The sequence below is a fragment of the Ochlerotatus camptorhynchus genome, unplaced genomic scaffold (genome assembly GCF_037179485.1).
Source record: "Ochlerotatus camptorhynchus isolate MF236.1 unplaced genomic scaffold, CSIRO-AGI_Acam_v1.1 ptg000290l, whole genome shotgun sequence".
Lineage (NCBI taxonomy): Eukaryota > Metazoa > Arthropoda > Insecta > Diptera > Culicidae > Ochlerotatus > Ochlerotatus camptorhynchus.
In genome coordinates this window covers 1,849,931-1,864,018 of record NW_027040779.1, presented here as the reverse complement: position 1 = coordinate 1,864,018, position 14,088 = coordinate 1,849,931, and positions in this window count along the sequence as shown.

Genomic DNA, 14,088 nt, shown 5'->3' with positions numbered 1-14,088 from the left:
CATTTAACCTAAATCGTGTTTTGAAAAACCGTTTGTGAACCATGGTTTTCGTGAACCAGTGCAGTTAACCCCGATTTTTTAGGCATGTTAGTTCAAGAACAGTTAACATTCGAATTGACGAATAGAATTTTATTTTCAGTGAACCGTAATGAACTTTGACGCGCGCAGTCCTCGGTTCACTACCCAAGCCTGCAATTAAATAAAACCTTATTAACTACTATTACTAGGTCTTCAATCGAAAGCATTTTGTTTCTTCCAACCATCAGACACCTACCGGGCTATTAAGGATTTCCGTCAACCTGGACGATATATCTTGACCTCGTTTCGGATGAATCAATATGAAGATATGTTTTATACCTGAGCAAGAACGTAGAAATTTTTCAATGTGCAATTTGTAGCATTTAAATAAATAACACATTTTTTGGAAAAGTTTTATTATTTACTTTATTGATAGAAATATTGCTTTAATTTGGTTATGGACAAGTTAATAGAATCGCAATAGCAAATAATTGTCGATGTCGTAAATGACGTGATGGTATATAAAACATTAATTTTGATAAGAGTTCCACTCACTTGCTATAAAAAAAAAGTTTTTTCGGAATTATGAAATCATGAAATAGACTAATGATAAGTGCTTGTAAGTTACAAGAAGAGGTCATGAAGTATATGCTTGACAAATAAAATCTGTTAATATTGCTTTCAGTGCGTCACAATCAGCGATTTTACGACTCGTGAGCGCTCACTCTGAGTGAACACTCACGAATCATAAGATTGCTGATTGTGACGCTCTGAAAGCGGAATTGACAGGTTTTATCAGTCAAACACATACTTTACACCCTCTTCTTGTTACTTACCAGTACAACATATCATTGTAACATCTAATGATTGCATAATTCCGAAAAATATTTTTTATAGCAAGTGAGTGGAAGCAACCCTGCAATCTTGTGCGAGACGATATCACGACGCTATTTTAATGTTTGAATATTGATGAGCATGCATCGAGCTTTTTAAGGCGGTGGCTAACTGGCGGAGTGCATATAGTAAAAATTGCTTTTGTACTAACTCTATTCTCTTTTCATGTGTAGTTGAAAAAGTAGACACATCAATATTCTAGTATTTGTGAAAATCCACCGATATTAATTATGGGCAAATCACCCACGACGCAGCTTATCAATGTCCAACTTACCCGTGCAGTAACTTGAATCCAAATGACCTTTCACCAACTGTCAGGAAATGTGTATGAAAGGTCATGACCTATCTAGTTATATCCATCTCATATCTTTCCTCTCCTTCGATATAAAAGTTTTAAATGTTTTGACGTAGAACTACGTCTTTTTCGACTATACTGGGGTGCATCAAAAAATAGGTATGGTAAAAAAGTGTTAGGTTTTGAACGATTATAACTTTGTCGTTTATAGATGCATTTAAAATCCAAATACGCCAATCGATAGGATATTACTTTACGGATCTGCTGAAATAAATAGTTTAAAAATTTCCATAAAAAAAAACTTTTGAAAAATGTGCAAATGATAATTTGCTCAATGTTTTCTGAAACAAACGTTTTCCCTAAACCCAGCCATCATAATCGAGTATCATTTGGATGCACATCGTTCTGTTTGAACTTAAAAATATATAAAGCTGCGCTGCTGTCGTGCCTCTGCTCATTACCGCTTCGGATGGCGTGGCATTGGGTCCTGCAAGCAGGAGCTAGTTAGCGGTCAATGTGGTGTTTGCATCTATGCGGATTTGCTAGCGCTAGTGTAAGCACTGTGTAAAAAGTAGGCAGCTTAATGTAAGCAGGGCATCAGAGTCTACCAGCATGTTAGCACACTAGGGCTCGCAAATAAGCACAGATGTAAACACCCCTAGAGGTGGATCACGGCATGATCACCTTGACAACCCACCATGGGGTCCAAGGAGACTGGCTTCAACTAGATCGAAAATCGGAAATAATTTAAACAAAATCCCCCCCCCCCCCCCCTTCCACCCATCCAAACACTAACAACCTGAAAGTGAACCAATTACAATTAAGTTAAATTAATTCCATTAATGTTTTACCCGCTTCTGCCCAGAGAGCCAAAACATTCAAATTGAGAAAAAAAAAATCGCTCACGATGATGATTGTGATTTATCAACAACTGACTGTAGAAAGTTTTTTTTTTTTTACATTTAATTTATTTTTATTCAGTTGGTTTGTTTAACCATAGTTTTACAATGTAATTGGTATTTATTATGTTACAGTGTGAACATTTGTTCTATTTTAAATTTTTAAATTTTAAATTTCCAATCTTACTACATTAAATCCTAACTAAACCAACTATTTACAAAATTATGGGTAAAGATTTCTAATTTTTTCGTACTCTGAGTTTAGAGTCCTAGTTTGGTGCCTACTGGCGAGCGCAGTCATTCTCTGGTCGATTTGATCGAGATTTGCCAGCCGATGAACGACGGCTCTCCGTGTGCGCGGAGGCAGATTCAGAATCATCTTCAGGAACTTGTTCTGCAGGACTTGGAGCTTCTTCCGATGTGTTTTAGCACAACCCTTCCATACCGGAGACCCATACTCCAGCATAGGCGCAACAATCTGCCTGTAGACAGCCAGCTTGTTGACGGTGGATGCTTTCGAGCGACGGTTGATGATCGGATACAGACGTTTCAGCATGATGGTGCCTTTTTTGACTCGGTCTTCCACGAGCGACCGGAAGAGGAGCTTACTGTCGAGAATCAGGCCAAGATAGCGTACCTCAGGTGACCACTCAGTTTCAGCGTTCAGAACCTTTATCTTTGATGACGGTTTGAGCCGGTCGGTGTTGCTATGCGGAAACACAATGGTTTGCGTTTTGGCCGCGTTCACACATATCTTCTAGTCGGTGAAATATATGGTGTAGGCATCCAATCCGTTTTGGAGCTTCGATACGAGAGTGCGCATTACTCGTTCCTTGTAGCTGATTGCCGAATCGTCAGCAAAAAGCGACAGTGTTCCACCTTGCGGCAGTGTAGGTATGTCCGATGTGTACAGATTGTACAATATGGGTCCCAGGATGCTTCCTTGAGGGACACCAGCGGGTACATCATACGGTTCCGAGAGAGCACTGCCTACGCATACTTGAGACGTCATACCGTCGAGGTAGTCTGAGATGATCTTCACCAGGTAGCTGGGGAAACGAAATTGCAGAAGCTTGTGCACCAAGCCATCGTGCCACACGTTATCGAATGTCTTTTCGATGTCCAGTATCGCCATGACCGTTGTCCACCGTCGAGTGACCTCGTCGGAATCCAAATTGCTCGTCCAGTAGGATGTCGTTCGCCTCGGTGTGCTCGAGGAGTCTGGCGTAAATGAGTTTTTCGAACAACTTGCTAAGCGAGGAAAGCAAACTGATCGGACGGTAGCTTGACGGGTTGGTAGGATCCTTTCCCGGCTTCGGTATCGGTACCACCTTGGACCGTTTCCAGGTAGCTGGGAAGTGTTCAAGCTCCAGACAGCGATTGAAGACGTTCACCAGAAGAGTATGCGCTTTCGGTCCCAAATTCTTCAGGTCAATGTTGAAGAGTCCGTCGAAACCCGGTGCCTTCATGTTCTTCGTCGACTTGATGGTGTTCACCAGCTCATCAAGTGTGATTTTCCGGTCCGCCGGAAGCTCGCTAGGCTCAGTAGCTAGCTGGTAGACGCTCACAAGCACCTTCAAGGACCCTCCGGATCATATCTCGACCCAGATTATGCGAAGCCTTAAAATGCTGAGAAATGGAGTTCGCCTTTTCGACGCCCGTTATGTGAACCTCATTATCAACTCTACAGTCAGTTGATCTTGAAGAGACTCAGCATGAAAGTGCAGTCTCTTCTAACCGCTATCTTCAACAGATGTTTGCAACTGCACTACTTTCCAAGCATCTGGAAAGTAGCAAAAATCATACCAATCCAAAAACCCGGTAAGGATTCAAAATTGTCTTCAAGCTACAGACCAATCAGCCTCCTTTCAGCGCTGAGCAAATATTTCGAGAAACTCATTCTCAATCGTTTGCTCAAGTTTGTCGAGGAAAATAACATTCTCCTTCCGGAACAGTTTGGATTCAGAAAGGGGCACTCCACCAATCACCAGCTAGTACGGATGATGAATAACATCCGAAGTAACAAAGCTGTATCCAAGTCCACAGTCATGGCCTTGTTAGACGTTGAGAAGGCGTTTGACAATGTTTGGCATGACGGACTTGTGTACAATCATTGTATCTTCAACTTCCCATTACATCTGGTTAAAATCACCCGTAACTACCTTCAGCAAAGCTCGTCTAAGGTATCGTTGAATGGTTGTCTTTCCGACACGTTTTCCATCCCAGCAGGAGACCCGCAAGGCAGTCTGCTGGGCCCCTTGCTTTATAGCATTTACACTTCCGACAATCCTCCCCTCAGTGACGGTTGCGTGTTGTTCCTGTTCGCAGTTGATACCGCTATAGCCGTCAAAGGAAGGATGCCTCGCGAAATAACGAACAAACTTCAACGCCTTTACTGATTATGCCACCACGTGGAAAATCAAAATCAATGCCTCCAAAACACAAGCGATCATATTCCTCCATCGGCAATCGCCCAAACTGAAACCGGCTCCCTCTTGTACTGTAATCATGAATGGCACAAGGGTTGAGTGGTCTGCCGAAGTAACCTTTTTTTTAACTCTTTATTTGTTCCAAATTCAAAATAAATTACATTTCATTTTAACCTAGGTGCTCCAGTTACTACAGTAACTTACCAGCCTTAATTGTTATGATATATATCTAAGTATTTTTACGTTGTTCCTGTCTTGGCAATTCAGTATTTTAAACAGGTTTTTTAACAATTGATATCTTAAAACTAAAAACTAAAACTATATATTATCTAAGTATTAAAAAAGAATTAATCGTTGCAATTGAGGATTGCAACGATTTTTGCCTGAAATTATTAATTATTTTGTTGGAAATTTGTAGTGAACCCCCGACGTCCAATTTGTAGTGAAAACTTAACTTTCACGAAATTCAAAAGTTCCATGCGAAGAGCATGGAAATCGGAAGTGGTTATCACAATAGGGGGAATCTTTTCCTTCTTGGCATTAAACCGGGAAAGTTTAGTAGAATTTTTCTTGGATGATTGATAATTCTCATCATCCGTGAGCAAATCAAATTGATTACTCAAATTAATTTCATCAGAAGGGGGGGTCAAAGGTTTGCCCCTTTCTTTTGCGCTTAGGCGCCATGGCGGAAGTAAATTTTTATCCAAATCGACTTCCAAGCAGATTACTATAAGAATCTGAAGGATCGAAGAGGAATTTTCCAAAACGATATCCAAGAAGGATTAGCTCGGGTAGGGTCCAAACAAGGATCGAAGAGGAATAAGATTTGAACGAGGTAGAAATTTTTTACGGGTTGAGTACTGAAAAGCGCTGTTTAAATTTGTTGTAGATTTAGGTAGTAGTAACACTTCCTTAAGCAAATAGCAAATAGATTCGCACGGCAAGAGAGCACGATGCGGACTGGATGGCTTCAAACATTGATTTCCGGTCCCTAAACGTCACTCCGATTTAAAAAATACCCATATTGTGGGGTATTTGGCAGAATTTCAAAGGTTTAATGTGACCGGAAGTCGCCATCTTGGATTTCAAAATGTCGTCAGACATTGATTTCCGGTCGAGGTAAAGAGTGGCTGCAAACAGCGCCTAAACATCCTGAGGACACTAGCAGGCCGACATCCTAACGCCAACCGTACCTCACGCTTCAATGTTGCGAAGGCTATAGTAAACTCGCGGCTGACCTATGGCATCGAGGCTACCTTGCCAAACCGCGCCTGGTGGAAAGGCTTACACCAGTCTACCAGCAAGCACTTCGGATTTCATCCAAACCCGCCCCGGGATCGCCGCCTGCATTGAGGGAGGAGTACTCCCCTTCGACCGCCTGATTACCGGAACTATATGCAAACGCGCCATCGGGCTGAATGAGATAACGTCAGGTACAGACAAGGAAGGTTCCCTCCTAAAGGAGGCCAACAAGTTCCTCAGGGAAATCTCCAACCGAGCTCTCCCCCCAGTGTGCAAGACACATTGGGTTGGAGTCAGAGGCTGGAACAAACCGTCAATCAAGACCGACCACACCATCAAACGACACACTTCAAGGCTGGTTCCAATCCCTCTGCGGTAAATCAGGCGGTATTGGATTTGCAGAGAAGGAAGGACGCTGGATACGCCATTCGTTACTCGGACGGTTCCGTAGCCCAGAAAAGGGTGGGCATCGGCATCTCCGGTGACCACCTAAAGGAGTGTCACAGGCTCACGGATGAGTGCCCTATTTTTTCCGCCGGGGCAGCCGCAGCTTTTATCGCAGTTACTACCCCGGATACACGGCCAATCGCACTTTTCACAGACTCTGCTAGTGTAGTCACTTCACTTGAATCCGCAACCAGCAGGCACCCCTGGATACAGGCCATCCAAGAGTACGCACCACCTAACACGGTATTCATTTGGTTGCCTGGACATTGCAGTGTAAAAGGGAATAAGGAAGCTGATCATCTTGCCGGATCAGGCCGTCGTATGACCAAATATACCCGGAAGGTCCCCGGGCAGGATTTGAAGAACTGGGTCACCAAGACCGTAGACCAATCCTGGAGCCGGGACTGGCTCGCCGGAAGTATACTGTTTATACGAAAGATAAAATAGGACACCAGCAGATGGAAGGATCCACCCCTCCACCGTGAGCAGGTCGTTTTATCGCGACTCCGGTCCGGCCACACAAACGTCTCCCACAACTATAAGGGGGACGGACCCTTGCGGAGGATATGCGACCACTGCCACATCCCACAGACCGTCGAGCACTTTATCTGCATATGCCCGAAATACGATGGAACCAGGAGAAGCTACGACGTTTCCGGCAGCATCCGGGATGTCCTCTCCGATGATCCTGTTCGGACTGCTACGCTGTTCATCTTCCTGAAGGAAACCGGACTCTTCAATATGATTTAAATTACTCAATGACTAGCTCCAACTACCGGCATACACCACGATACGTTTCAACCCTGAACCCTGATGACAACTTACCGCAATCCAATTGGAAATCCAACTGAATTAACGCAGATATACCACGCCAGTTCTTATTTTAATATGTCCTTTATGTTTATACTGATTTGTGTTTTATGTTAATGGAGTTAATGGTTATACAAACACTGTAGCAGCTCTTGCAAACCTTTTGGAATTCCCTTCTGGAGTTCCATAGGCGAACCAGCCAATGGCTGAAAACCTTGTACATAAAGGGAAAAAAAATGTCCAACTTACCCGTGCAGCAACTTGAATCCAAATGACCTTTCACCAACTGTCAGGAAATGTGTATGAAAGGTCATGAACTACCTAGTTATTATCCATCGCATAGTATTGACCTGACATAAGCGATGTTCAATGTTTTTTTTTTTTTTATCGTATACGGGTCATGAAAGTTGTAACAGAATCGTTTTATAAAGCCAATCATATTGTTGGCTCTGCTTAAAATTGTGTTATAATGATCAATGAATGTAAGTTTAGAGTCTAAGATAATACCTAAGTCCCTAACTCTATCACACTTTCGAACATTTTAGTTTAATAATTGTTATATTAGTTATGTATCGTTTTCTGCTAAAGCCGGCATTCCATGATGCAACGTTTCTTCAATTCAACATTTTGGTTACAAGAAGTTTCGGCTACAAATATTACTTTTGAGGAGGAGCTTGGAGTTAGTTAGACTATTGACTGCGAGCCAATCAGTGTAGATGCATTATATATTCATCGATTGGTGATGGCTTAGTGTATTGTGTTTGTGGAAGTGGATAATCGTTTGGGCACTTGTATCTTGGGAACGATGCGCTGCAGCGTAAGTAAGGAGATTGAACTACGCCTAATCGATTGTCTGGCAACAAATATTTGGGCTTGGCTTTAGGTGTCGATGACGTGGGTCACCACCTCTGTTCCAATGTGGCAAGGATGACATAAAATAATTTGAAGTGGTTGGCATGTTCATGTTTGTTGCTGTGGTAATTCACTGGAACTTCCATTTACGAACCAAATCGGGGGTTCGTAAATCGAATTAGAGCGTAAAACAAACTCGTTATTTGGGATTTACTTCGTACAAAGAGGTTTTTGAAAATATTGTCAAATATATACCCCACAATATTGGTATTTTTGGAATCTGGGTGACGTGTAGGAAAAGGAAATCTATGTCTGACGCCATTTTAAAATCCAAGATTCCAAAAATACTCATATTGTGGGGTATTGATAGTATTTTTCAGTTCTTCATGAACCGGATGCCGCCATCTTTGATTTCAAAATGGTGTCAGACATGGATTTCCGGTTCCCACATGTGGCTCCGATTCCAAAGATACCCATAACTGTGAAATATTATTCCTAGATTCCCAAAATCGCAAAAAAAAAACTCGTTGTTTAGAATTTACTCCGTAAAAGGAGGGACGTAAATTGAATACTGCGTAAAAAAGACCTCGTAAACGGAGGTTTCAGTGTGATTCAATTTATGTGACGCAAGGTTTTTTGACTGTGGGAAAGTTACAGGGTTTGAATGTGGGAAAATGTCCAATGTTTTTTGTTTCTAACGCTATAAACTTTGATGACTGAACTTAAGATTAATGAGAGATGGATTTGACTTTTGCGTTTATCTGGTATGCTTCATATAATGTTGAATATCTGGTATGCTACAAGGCTTTTGTTGTACCAAGTGTGAAACATCTGTATTTCATTTTTGAATGTGTTGATGTCTTCAGCATTTTTAATTTCTAGAAAAAGCGTAAATTAAAACTGAGTTTTTTTTTAAGAATGAAGGATTTGTTGTTTACAAATAAAATAAATAGAAGGGGCCCTAAATGAGAACCTTGTGGGAACCCTGATGTGGCATGAATAGTGGTTGTTTTTTGTTTTTCCTTTGAATCTTACTTTTTGATCGCGGTTGGTTAGATATGACTCAAGCCATTTAAGGAGTTTTGGCTGCATTCCCATCTTTTGAAGTTTAAAAAGAAGCATGGGTCAAATGCTTTGCTGAAGTCTGTGAACAAAACTTCAACATGATTTCCGTTATCCAATGCTCCTAGAGAATAATTAATGAATTCGAGTAAATTAGAGGTTGCCGAACGACCTTTAACAAAGCCGTGCTGCATAGTAAAAATTCTATTTTTGATTTGGGTAAACATTTTTTCATTTATAATAGATTTAAGAGATAATGGCTATGCTCGTCATGAGACCTGGTGGAACTAGCAGCAGAACCAGAACGGTCGTCTGCTGTTCGACCACTCACAGCATGGGCTGTACTCCGTTTGGTTCTCGGACAAGCCAACATTCATCTCACCGGCGGACAACCCATCGACTTGCTTTCCTGCTTTGTTGCAAGATACACGGATGAGGACATAGCTTGATCTGAATCGAGAAAAGACATAACAAAAAAATTTCCCATCTTCAGTTTAACTTCGTGAAGCACCTTGCCAACCATTTGCTCATTTCCTTCTACCACCCCGAGTGAGCTGTGCCGCACGGGCTGCTTGTCATGACAAAATAGGAAGAATATTATATCATTATTGCTTTCCACTTCTGACATAGAGTTATTATTCGGTTCGGTGATCGTTTGTCATTTTGTCATTTGGAGATATTTTTGATTCCTTGGATACATCCGATTGAAAACGCATCGATTTAAAATTGGCAGGGCTTTATCAGAGCGATTAGCAGTGACGGAAATCACATGTTGTTTATGCGCAAACGGATCAACTACAAAACGAATTGATAACAAAAGTCCGATAGCGAAAACCTAAAATCCAGTGTTGAAAGATAAAAAAAGCACAGTCATACTTCGATATAATGTAGCCGTGAAGTTGCGTAACTTTTGAAAAGTCTGATATCTATACTTGCTTGGAAACTGGTTCTTTGAAATGTTATGAGACTGTGTTTAATTTTTTGTCATTATTTTAGCTGAAATGAGTCTTTGCAACCTTGCATTGTACATTGCTTATGTAAGGACGATATTAGAATATTGCAGCATAGTTTGGTCTCCTTCTTCAATCACACACGAAGAAGGAATAGAGTCCGTTCAAAAGCAGTTTCTATTGTATGCACTCCGCAAGTTATTTTGGACTGTATTTCCTTTGCCATCTTACACAGCTCGGTGTATGCTCATAAATATCCAAACATTAAAAGAGCGTCGTGAATTTGCTATTATTTTTTTTGTTAACGATATCGTATCACATCGCATTGATTCAATAGAACTATTGTCATCCTTAAATTAATATACACCATCTAGGCATTAACGAAATAGAAATATACATGCTACAAATCGTCATCGTACGAATTATGCCAATTTTGGACCCTTGAACCAATCAAACCTAATCCATTGTCTGGCAACGAACATTTGGGCTTGGCTCTCGGGTAAATTACCTCTGTTCCAATGTGGCAAGGATGACATAAAATTATTTGAAGTGGTTTACATGTTCATATTTTTTGCTATGGTAATAATTTAATTAATGTGACGCAAGGTTTTTTGACTGTGGGAAATTTACAAGGTTTGAATGTGGGAAAATGTCCAATTTCTTCAGTTTCTAACGCTATAAACTTTGATGACTGAACTTGAGAATCATTCGTATTGAAATTAATGAGAGATGGATTTGAATATTGCGTTTATCTGGTATGCTTCATCTAATGTTGAATATCTGGTATGCTACAAGGCTTTTGTTGCACCAAGTGTGAACCAACTGTATTTAATTTTTGAATGTGTTGATGTCTTCAGCATTTTTAATTTCTAGAAAAAGCGTAAATTAAAACTGAGTTTTTGACGTAGGACTACGTCTGTGATTTCCATATGGGGAACACTTTGTGAAAACCGAAAATAGAACATGTAACAAAATTATGAAAGATTTTGAACGTTAATAACTTAGCTGCCCCTGGACCAATTTCAATAATTTTATCACCAATCGATCAGAAATATTTCTACGCATCAAAATTTATTTCATTTTCAAAATTTCCCCATTTAAAATTGAACGAATATGCAATTGTTGCTATGATAATTAAAATTATCACGGATTGCCCCAACACATATTTCAAAGTTGAAGTCCATCCGGTCTCACCAAAAGGTGTTTATTTAATCACCGCGTGGTGGTGTTCTTCAGTGCACAACGAAAGGCTGCCTGAAAGCAGCGAGCTGCAGCCTACATGAGCATCCATGAAAGGAGGAAGAAACCGCACCGCTATTGATCGGAATCAGTAGCTCATCGTGAGTCGCTGCGAGCCATCTATGTGAAGTGCGTCATACTAAAGAGTATAAAAATAGAGAACCCCGCTCAAATTCCTAAACCTACAAAAAACACAAGCGGCTGCTGCAGTTAACAAATAATATTTATTATATAAGATCACGTAGTCCTACGTCAACATTGCGTACAACCCCATTGGGCTGTCCTTTGTAGATTTTTTTAAGAATGAAGGATTTGTTGTTTACAAATAGAATAAATAGAAGGGGCCCTAAATGAGAACCTTGTGGGAACCCTGATGTGGCATGAATAGTGGTTGTTTTTTGTTTTTCCTTTGAATCTTACTTTTTGATCGCGGTTGGTTAGATATGACTCAAGCCATTTAAGGAGTTTTGGCTGCATTCCCATCTTTTGAAGTTTAAAAAGAAGCATGGGTCAAATGTTTTGCTGAAGTCTGTGAACAAAACTTCAACATGATTTCCGTCATCCAATGCTCCTAGAGAATAATTAATGAATTCGAGTAAATTAGAGGTTGCCGAACGACCTTTAAAAAAGCCGTGCTGCATAGTAAAAATTCTATTTTTGATTTGGGTAAACATTTTTTCATTTATAATAGATTTAAGAGATAATGGCTATGCTCGTCATGAGACCTGGTGGAACTAGCAGCAGAACCAGAACGGGCATGGGCTGTACTCCGTTTGGTTCTCGGACAAGCCAACATTCATCTCACCGGCGGGTAACCCATCGACACTAGACATGTTCCTGACAAATGCCGGTAGCCTTGAACAAACTCAGCTCCGACCATGATTCTTAGATATATGCGATTGAAAACGTACCGATTTTAAATTGGCAGGGCTTTATCAGAGCGATTAGCAGTGACGGAAATCACATGTTGCTTACGTGCAAACGGATCAACCACAAAACGAATTGATAACGAAAGTTCGATAACGAAAACCTAAAAGACAGTGTTGAAAGATAAAAAAGTACAGTCATACTTCGATATAATGTAGCCGCGAAGTTGCGTAACTTTTGAAAAGTCTGATATCTATACTTGCTTGGAAACTGGTTCTTTGAAATGTTATGAGACTGTGTTTAATTTTTTGTCTTGCTATTATTATTTTTTCATATTTTTTCTATGTAACGTGGCGAAATGGAAAATAAAGCTCCATTATATCGAGCTACTACTTACTGTATTAATTTTGCCGTGATCTTCTTCACCCGTTCAAAGCAGCAAAATGACAGTCAGTCTTTAAATCGCTCTCTTGTAAAGTGAATAATTCCATGAAAAACAATATGTTGAAGCGTGGATTTAACAAAAGCATCGTTAGGTGGATTAATGAGATGCCTACTTTTGGTAGGGCCTGAAAAAAAATATCCAGAATATCCTACGCATCATTGATTTGGTGGCCGAAAACTACTTGCTACTCTCTCAATAACTGGTGCAATGAACAGCACACCGAGTATGTCACTAGATGCTCTACTTTATCTGCTTCCGTTGCATCAATTTATCCAATTAGAAGCTGAATTTTGGCTCTTCCGCCCCTTTCAAATGTTAGTCTAGAGTTCATCACAAACCATTTATAAGAGCGATGTGACGGTGAAATCAAGTTAGTCGATATCTAAAGTGCTCAGCTGTAAGGTGAAGAAATCAGTGCCTTGAGATATTTTTGTGGTGCTTAACTCGGCGAACAAAATTGTACTCAGAAGAATTCAAATTAGTGAAACTAACGGAGCGTTAATTGGGTCGCAACTAAGTGTGAGTATCATAATCCGAATAGTCGTTTAAAGCTGACTCACAGCCATATAACAGCACGATCAAATTATCATGACAAAAGATTTTAATTCGATTTGCTCATGCATTGTAACGGCGAGATAAAATATTGAAGATGTATTACCTTAAACAAATGGTGAAACCTCCGTTTACGAAGTATTTTTTACGCAGTATTCAAATTACGTCCCTCTTTTTACGAAGTAAATTCCAAATGACGAGTTTTTTTTTGTGATTTTGGGAAACTGGGATATACTGTGAAATAACCCACAATATGGGTATTGTTGAAATCGGAGTGACGTTTAGGGACCGGAAATCAATGTCTGAAGCCATCCAGTCCGCATCGTGCTCTCTTGCCGTGCGGATCTATTTGCTTTTTGCTTAAGGAAGTGTTACTACTACCTAAATCTACAACAAATTTAAACAGCGGATTTCTAATGATTTTTATTTAGTTCACTTCAAGTCTAGTGAACTAAACAACCTTAAGGCCTTAGAAAAAGCTAGCCTTATGTTCCATGTCCGAGTAAAGTGGGAACACTTCAGGAAGACTGGAGGAAATTTCCAAAACCTCACTCAGTGCCGTAAGTGCCAGGGATGGGGTCACGGAACTAAAAATTGCTACATGCCAGCTAAATGCATGAATTGTGGTGATTCCTCTCACGCAAAGGACGACTGTACTGTGAAGGAAGTCCTAAGAAATTTAAATGTTCAAATTGTGGTGAAAACCACAAATCCAATTTTTGGGAATGTAAGACTCGCAAAGCGATCCTACAATCTCGTTCTAACCGACAGGTAGGAAACGTCCACGTTTTCGACCAGGTACAAATTCCTCTGCTGTTAACAACGGTCAGCGAGGAACAAATTCTATATTCGTACCCGTAAGTACAAATATCACCCCTGCTTCAAATTCTTCATCTATACCTACTCCCCTCACTGTGACCAATGTTCAGCGAGTAAGCGGAGCTACCTATGCTGCTATTGCAGTGCACAGTGGGGCAGCGAAGCCATTCGTGTGGCCAAAACCTCTAGCGCCGTTGGTTTGCTTTCTACAATGATACAATGTTCTACAAAGTTGCTCAATACTAAAAGCGCCATGTTTTGAAAGTTT